This window comes from Pipistrellus hanaki (genome assembly GCF_964339955.1).
Source record: "Pipistrellus hanaki genome assembly, chromosome: 15".
In the NCBI taxonomy this organism is placed as follows: Eukaryota; Metazoa; Chordata; class Mammalia; order Chiroptera; family Vespertilionidae; genus Pipistrellus; species Pipistrellus hanaki.
The window spans coordinates 27204935-27213760 of NC_140517.1; positions in this window are offsets into that span (position 1 = coordinate 27204935).

Genomic DNA, 8826 nt, shown 5'->3' on the forward strand with positions numbered 1-8826 from the left:
CGGCTATTTTTTAATTTTTTAAATTAAATTATTATTTTTGTACATATACCTCTATACTTAAATTTAATTTTAAGTGGAAACAACCTATTAACAGATGAATGGATAAACAAAATGTAGTCCAGCCCTAGCCAGTTTGGCTCAGCCGCTAGAGCATCAGCCTGCAGGCTTAAGGGTCCCAGGTCAATTGCGGCTAAGGGCACATGCCTAGGTTGCAGGCTCTATCCTCAGTAGGGGGCGAGCCTGAAGCAGCCTATCAATGGTTCTCTCTCATCATTGATGTTTCTGCCTCTCTAACTCTCTCTTTTCCTCTCTGAAATCAATAAAAGTATCATCCACTCAATGAAATATTATTCAGCCATAAAAAGAAATGAAGGTGATACACATGACAACATGAATGAACCTTAAAAATAATGATACTCAGCCCTGGCCAGTGTGGCTCAGTTGGTGGAATGTCTCGTACATCAGAAGGTTGCGGGTTCGATTCCTGGTCAGGGCACATACCCAGGCATTGGGTTTGATCCTTAAGGTCAAGGCTTATTCAGAAGGCAGCCAGATAATGTCTGTTGTCTCTCGTCTCTCTCCTCAAATCAATAAAAAAAATTTTTTTTAATCACAAGGCTCAGCAAAAGACAATAGTCACAAACAGACAAGTATTATGTAATTCCACTTTAAAATATCTAAAAGAGGAAATTTTATAGGAACAGAAAGGCAATGAGAGGTTACCAGGGGTTGGGGGAGCAGGGATTGGAGAGTTACTAATTCACGGGACAGAGTTTCTGTTTGGGATGATGAGAAGGTTCAGGAAATGGTGGTGGTGGTTACACAATGGGAACATACTTACTGCCGCTTTTGTTTCCCCGAGTACATTCCCTTTGAGTTACCTTGGCCCCTTTTCCTAGAAACAAAGAACAGGCATGAGTCCAGTGGAGAACTCGAACAACCCTGTTCCCATTTGCCAGAGGGGCCAAGGTTTCCCTACGGGGCACATCCTACATGGGCACAGAGCTGGTCTGAGTGACTGTCCCCTTGGAGGTGGCCTGTTGACCTGCTTCCTTGCTGCTCAAAGGCCCCGTCTCCAGCTCTGTCTGCTCAGAGGACCTGGCTCTGCTCCAGGAACCCACCTGCTGGCCTCACGGGCCATTTGAGTTGGAGGGTTAGAAGGTGGGACCAACCGCACAGAAACATGCCATTTTACAAATGGAGACCAGGAATCAAGCCCTTCCCGCTGAGGACGTGTGGAAGGTGGCCGGGTGAATAACTGGCATCTTCCACAGTAAAACTATGTCAGCGGCGGCCCTACCCCCATCTTGGCAGTAAAACTGAAGTCCAGCTGGATGGGATAAAGGAAGGGACAAGGCCAACATCAAGTGGAGGCTGACAACCCAAATCTGACCAACAGACTCTGTCTGGATCTGCAGCGATAAACCCGACTGTGTCCTGTGCCGCCTGGCACCCGTGAGGGGCATCAGAGAGGGGACACATACACTAAGACCGGGCTCTGCCCAGCCCTCCATACCTGACCCACACCAGCATCTGGGCCTCCCCGGCTCTGCCTGAGAAGGCTCAGGGGGACAGCTGTCCCCAGCGGCCCTGGGGATGGGGCAAGGATGAGAGGCGGGCATGGAGCAGCAAAGAGCAAAGGCCAGGTGGGCTGAGAGAGTGGCCTGAAGCAGACCTTGGGCTTCCCGTGCCATGGGATCATGTCCACCATTCTGGCGGTTTTGGGGTTTGCGGGCAGGGCTGAAAAAATGTCCATCCTCAGAACCTGCACAAAGCAGGGAATGCAGGAAGAGGGGAAACAGGTTAACGCTGAGTGGAAGCCTGGAAAGATTCCTTGACTGGCAAGAGTGGGAATCCCTCCCGCTCAGCCCTCCTCAGGGTGGGCGGGGCTCTGCTCCTCCCCAAGGCCAGGGCCCAGGCCAGACGTGAAAAGACTTGAGAATGAGATAGGCCATCACCCCATCTTCCATTAGGGTCTGGGGGTCAGGGCCAAAGTGCACCAGTAGTTTTACAGAAAACAAACAAGACTGAAGGATGTTTGTCACATGAAGAAACTGCGTTTGGAGAAGAGAAGTGCCTGGCTCAAGGACAGTCTATAGCCAACCTGCCAACCTACCAGATCCCGGGGATGTGGGAGAGAGGGCTCAGGCTGCGAGGCCCTACAACAGCAAGGTCCGTGCTGTGCAAAGGATTAATTTCTTCCAGGGTCGACTCTACCATATCGAGCTACGTGCTTAGCAGGTAGGTGGGAAGAAGAATATTTCTCAACAGCAGAGAGGCTGGCCCAATTTATTTTATTTTTAAACTAGAGGCCCGATGCATGAAGATTCGTGTAAGAATGGGCCTTCCAGGCCGGGAGCAGCCAGGCCCATAGCAGCCAGGACTGGAGCAGCTGGGTTGGGAGCAGCCAGGCCCAGAACAGCCAAGCTGGGAGTGGCCAGGCTCTGAGCGGCCGGGCTTGGAGCAGCAGCGGCCAGGCTCGGAGCATCCGGGCTTGGAGCAGCAGCGGCCAGGCCCGGAGCAGCCGGGCCCAAAACAGCTCACTCCTCGCCTGCCCATGCCCCAGGGCTGCTTCTTAGACATGGCTGGAAACTTTTGGGGGAACTTGAGGGTCTGCTGAATCAAGTGATGAAGGCTTAGATCTGGATGTGTTGAGTTGTTGTAGCACTGGGGTGTTGATCTGTGAGTGCCTTATGTGGGGTCTGGATGAGGTTGGTTGATCTATTTGGATGTGTCTTTTGTTTGAAGAGTATCCTTGGGAATGTGGAGGTATTATTGATTTGAGAAAATGCTAAGTAATTGATTTACTACCTGAAAAATTTAAAGTTCTGAAAGTTTAAGGTCTCTTGCCAAAAAGAGGTTTTAAAGCAACACCTTAATTTTAATGGAGAAAGGGGGGGACATGCCCTTCCCACCCAGAACAGGTAATCCAACTCCAGCCAGCAGCTATCTTTAAACAATGTGTTCATCTACATTTGAATGGCTACATTTGATAGCCCAAGGGCAAATTTACATGTAAACAAGTTTGCTTCTCAGTTCCCAGGGCAGAAAAAACAAGGTTTAAAATTATTAGATTTTAAAATTTATTCTTAAAAATATAAAAGTTTATTAATTAAAAAAAAAAAACACCAAGGAAATTAAAAAACCTGATGAACAATATTAACTGTTGATTATAATAGAATCAGAGATATGGGAGGTGAGTGGACTGACAATTCTCAGGGAAAAAGGGGAGTGGTGGATGTGGGAAGAGACTGAACATAAACTGTGCACCTATGGATGAGGACAATGGGGGGTGGGGAAAGGGCAGAGGGTGGAGTGGGAACCTGGTGGAGGGGGGGAAAATGAGGAACTTTTGTAATAATATGAACAATAAAGATTGATTAAAAAAATCAATAAAAATATATTTAAAAAAAAAGAAGAAAAAGAATGGGCCTTCCTTCCCCTGGCTACTGGCACTGCCTTCACTATGGCAGGAGCTGCCTTTCTGCCTTCCCATGCTGCCCAGATGTCTGGAGCAGCTGGGATGGTGCAGAACGCCTGCATCCCACCCTAACCCAGTTGCGCACTTGTGTATGCAAATTAACCCACCATCTTTCTTGGTTTAATTTGCATACTCACTCCTAATTGGCTGGTGGGTGTCATGAAGGTACGGTCAATTAGCATGTTACTCTTATTAGGTAAATCTTTATTATTAAAAGTATTACATATATCCCCTCTTTTCTACCATTGACTCCTTCTAGCCCACCCCATCCTCCACCCCAGACCTTCACCACCCTATTGTCTGTGTCCATGGGTTATGTGTATATGAATACAAGTTCTTTGGTTGATCTCTTCCCACCCACCCACCCTCCTTCACCTTCCTTCTGATTCAACAGTCTATTTCATGCTTCCATGTCTCTGGATCTATTTTGTTCATCAGTTTATTTTGTTTATTAGATTTCACATATGAGATCATATGATACTTGTCTTTCTCTGACTGGCTTATTTCACTTAGCATGATACTCTCCAGGTCCCTTTATGCTGTCTCAAAGGATAAGAGATTCTTTTTTTTAGTGCTACATAGTATGCCAGGATGTAAATGTACCACAGCTTTTTTATCCACTCATCTACTGATGGGCACTGGGGCTGTTTCCAGATCTTAGCTATTGTAAATTGTGCTGCTATGAGCATAGGTGTGCATACATTCTTTCTAATAGGTGTTTTGGGTTTCTTAGGATATATTCCTAGAAGTGGAATCACTGGGTCAATTGGCAGTTCCATATTTAATTTTTTGAGGAAACTCCATACTGTTTTGCACAGTGGCTGCACCAGTCTGCATTTCCACCAGCAGTGCAAGGAAGGGTTCCCTTTTCTCCAAATCCTGACACTTGTCATTTGTTGATTTGTTGATGATAGCCATTCTGACAGGTATGAGGTGATACCTCATTATTGTTTTAATTTCATCTCTCTGATGATTAGTGACTTTGGGCATTTTTTCATATGTCTCTTGGTCATCTACAGTATATATCTCCTTTGGAGAAGTGTCTATTTAGGTCCTTTGCCCATTTTTTAATGGGATTGTCTTCCTTTTGTTAAGTTGTATATTTTGAATATTATATATATATTTGGAATATTAACCCTTTATCAGATGTATCATTGCCAAATATGTTCTCCCATATAGTGTGCTCTCATTTCTGTTGATTTTTTTTGTTTGTTTTGTTTTTGTTGTTTGTTTTGTTTTGTTTTGTTTTGTTTTTGCTGTGCAGAAGCTTTTTAGTTTGACATAGTCCCATTTGTTTATCTTATCCTTAGTTGCCCTTGCCCTAGGAGATGTATCCGTAAACAGATTGCTATAAGAGATGTCTGAGATTTTATTGCTTATGGATTCTTATAGGGTTTTTATGGTTTCATCACTTATATTTTTAAGTATTTTATCCATTTTGAGTTTGTTTTTGTGTATGATGTAGGTTGGTGGTCTAGTTTCATTTTTTGCATATATCTGTCCAGTTTTCCCAATACCATTTATTGAAGTGATTGTCTTTACTCCATTGTATGCTCTTACCTCCTTTGTCAAATAATTGAGTGAAATGTCTTGGGTCAATTTCTGGGTTCTCTGTTATGAATCATATGCCTATTCTTGTGCCAGTACCAGGCTGTTTTGATTACAGTGGCTTTGTAGCATAGCTTGGTATCTAGTATTGTGATTCCTCCAACTTTGTTCTTTCTCAAGATTGCTTCGGCTATTTGGAGCAATTTTGGTTCCATATAAATTTTTGGGGTATTTGTTCTAGATCTGTGAAATATGCTGTGGGTATATTTTATTATTATTATTTCAGAGAGGAAGGGAAAGGGAAAGATATAGAAATATCAATGATGAGAGAGAATAATCGATTGGCTGCCTCCTGCCATGTCCCTAGTGCCCTCACTGGGAATTGAACTGTGATCTCTTAATTCATAAATCAGTGCTCAACCATTGAGCCATGCTGGCTAGGCTGCTGTTGGTATTTTAATAGGGTTTGCATTGCATCTGTAGATTTCTTTGGGTAGCATGGACATTTTAATGATGTTAATTCTACCAATCCATGAACAGGGTGTATTTCTCTACTGGCTTACTAGTTAAATCTTTCTCTGTCTCTTTTTTTCAATGTCCTGTAGTTTTCTGAGTAGAAGTCTTTTACTTCCATAGTTCAGTTTATTTCTCAGTATCTTAATTTTTTTGTTGTAATAGTAAATGGATTATTGGTTTAGTTCAGGGGTCTTCAAACTACGGCCCGCGGGCCACATGCGGCCCACAGAGGAGTCTGATCCAGCCCGCCAGGTTTTTTGGGCAGTGAGCGCAGCCGAGGTGTTACAGTAGGAATTAGTAGTTCATATAGTCCGGCCCTCCAGCTCTCTGAGGGACCGTGATCTGGCCCCCACTTTAAAAAGTTTGAGGACCCCTGGTAGTTTCTCTTTCTGAGAATTCATCAATGGTGTATAAAAATGACATCTATTTCTTTTTTTTAATATATTTTATTGATTTTTTACAGAGAGGAAGGAAGAGAGATAGAGAGCTAGAAACGTCGATGAGAGAGAAACATCGATCAGCTGCCTCCTGCACACCCCCCACCAGGGATGTGCCCGCAACCAATGTACATGCCCTTGACCGGAATTGAACCTGGGACCCTTCTGTCCACAGACCAACACTCTACCATTGAGCCAAACCGGTTTCAGCAACATCTATTTCTGAGTGTTAATTTTTATCCTGCTACACTGGAGGCTGGCTCAATTTCTGATGCTCTTCTTCATTCTGGTCCTGGTGGGAGACTCTGAAATCTCACTGCTCCTAGCAACACCCTATGGAATACCCCATGGAAAACCCACCCTCGGCAGAGCAGCCTCAGCTACCATGCTTTCCCTAGGACAAGGCAGGCATCATTGGGTTGAGGCTGGGGGTTCAAAGGCTGCCTACCAAAGCCTGCCCATTCTCCAGCCTTCCCTGGGTGCTAGCTGGCCTCCTCTGGCCTTGCTGACCGACTCAGCCGCCCTCAAACTGGGGACAACTGGTCAGAGCTGAGAAAGAAATGCCCCTGGACCTGGTCCTCTCCCTGCCCACCTCCTGGGATTGGACTGGCTGGGTCAGCTTGAGAGTACATCATCTTCTTGTGCAGGAAGCTCCCTGATGGAGTTTTTCCTTTTTTAAATATTTTTATTGCTTTCACAGAAGGAGAGAGAGATAGAAACATCAATAATGAGATTGGCGGCTCCTGCACACCCCCCACTGGAGCTTGAGCCCTCTACTCCGGGCATGTACCCTGACCAGGAATCAAACCATGACCTCCTGGTTCACAGGTTGATGCTCAACCATTGAGCCACACTGGCTGGGCCCTGATGGAGGTTTTAACAGAAGGACTTTGCACCCTCCAGCCCAAGCCCTTCCCAGGTTCCCAGTGCCTGTCCTGGCCCTTTAGTTCCACGGCTGTTCTCTAACACCACTGGCCAAGTGACCACTGGTCCCTGGAGGGAGTCCTGCTGATGAAGTCACCTGCTTGCTCTCGGGCTGAGAAAGAGCAGGTAGAAGAGTGACTTCCTGGCCCAGCGGCTCTAACTAGGGCAGAGGTGGGGGACAGGAAGCCCTGAGCATCAGGCACCAGGAACCTAACCACCTCACTCCTCTCCTCACGGTCTTCCCACAGGGTGTTGGCGTCCCGTTCCAGTGCTGAGGCCACCAGCCATGTTGCTTCATCACTCCTGCACCTGTGCCAACCACACAGGGTGGCTGGGATCCCCCAGGGAACCCACTCTGTCACCCCCCCCACACACACACACACCCAGTAAACTCCTCCTCATTCTTCTGGGACACCTCAGAAGGCTCTCCTCTACTAGCCCTTCTGAACCCACGTGGTGACCTCACTGCAGCAGCCCTGACCTGTCAGGGTGAGGTGACCTGCAGCCATGAGACCGGGGCTTCCTGGGGCTCTGCCTCAGGTGAGCTGCATCTCCAGGGCCAGCAAAGCACCTGCAACAGAAGGGCCGCCCACGTGTCCAGAATTGGGGGGAGGTTAGGGGCTGTATCAGATGCCTTTGAGGAGGGCTGACCACTGACAGCAGCCGCCAAGCAACCCGCTCAATGTGGCAACAGACAAAGTCACACAAGTCCCTACCCTGAGGGGGCACCTCCATGCACCCTCCTGCCCCACCTTCTGTCCGGAGTCTGTGACCCTCGACCCTGACTGTGCCCACACATGTACAATACAGAAGGGGAGCAAAGCTGACCTTTGATCCATGGAATCCAGTGGATAAACTCTTCTTTCTCGTCTGGACAGCCCTTAAATGTGACTTACTGAACTTCAAAAGGGGGGGGGGGGTATGTGCAACTGAGGCATCAACTTCACGTTCAGACACATCTTCCACTGGCTCTCTCAGCCGGCCTGGCTCCCGTAGCCCCCTGCAGTGCCGCCCTAGAGATTGCCTGCGGCTCTGCTCTCTGGTGAAGAGAGTCCCCCACCAAGAACACACACCTGTGTGATTTCCAGAGCAGTCCCAACAGCAGGTGGTCTGAGGCTGGGGCAGGCCCCACCCCCACACGAGGGCTGCACTTCCACCCGCTGACCACTCACTCACTAGGAGCTCCTCTGTGTTTCCTCTGAGCCTCCCGACCTAACTCTCTGGCCTCAGCCCCAGCTAGTCTCTATTTGTGGCAGCGCCATGGGGAAACTTGGGGTAATCTATGCAACGAAGTAACAAGTGCCTGCAAGCTGAGAGACTCCCTTACAAAGTCAGCATTGTGGCCGTGGGACCTACCCGTCCAGATGAGGTTTACTGAGAAAGTGCCCTGGTCCTCTTACGAAAGAAAACCACCCAGGCCTCCCCAGTGCAGGACCAACAGAAGCCTCAAGCTGCAGGACCACAGCTGAGCGGTGTTATCTGCAGAGGTCATCGCCCGCATCCTTCCCTCGGTGCACCCAGCACCCAGGTGCTCTGTGGGCTCACGGAGCACAGGGGCGTTTCACAGCCACTCTCACCCCCCCCCCCCAGCGATTAGCAACCAGCACGCAAAGAATTCCTCCCATGCACCTGCCCTCCTCGCTGCCCCATCCGTCTTAAGAGGAAGTTCAAACCTCTCTGTGGTCTGGTGACCGTTCTTGTTCTTCCCCAGCCACACAAGTATGCTGGCCCTTCAACTTCCAGAGTTCTGGAGTCTGGCCTTGTTTCTCCTGTGCTCAGACACACCAGGCTCTGCCACATGCTAGGAGCCCACTGAACACTGCCAGATGTACGATGGGCTCCTGACCACTGAAGTGACCTCCCCTCTGCCAGGCCATGAGCTGGTAGGATGCAGGACACATTGAGTGTCTGGTGGCAGGG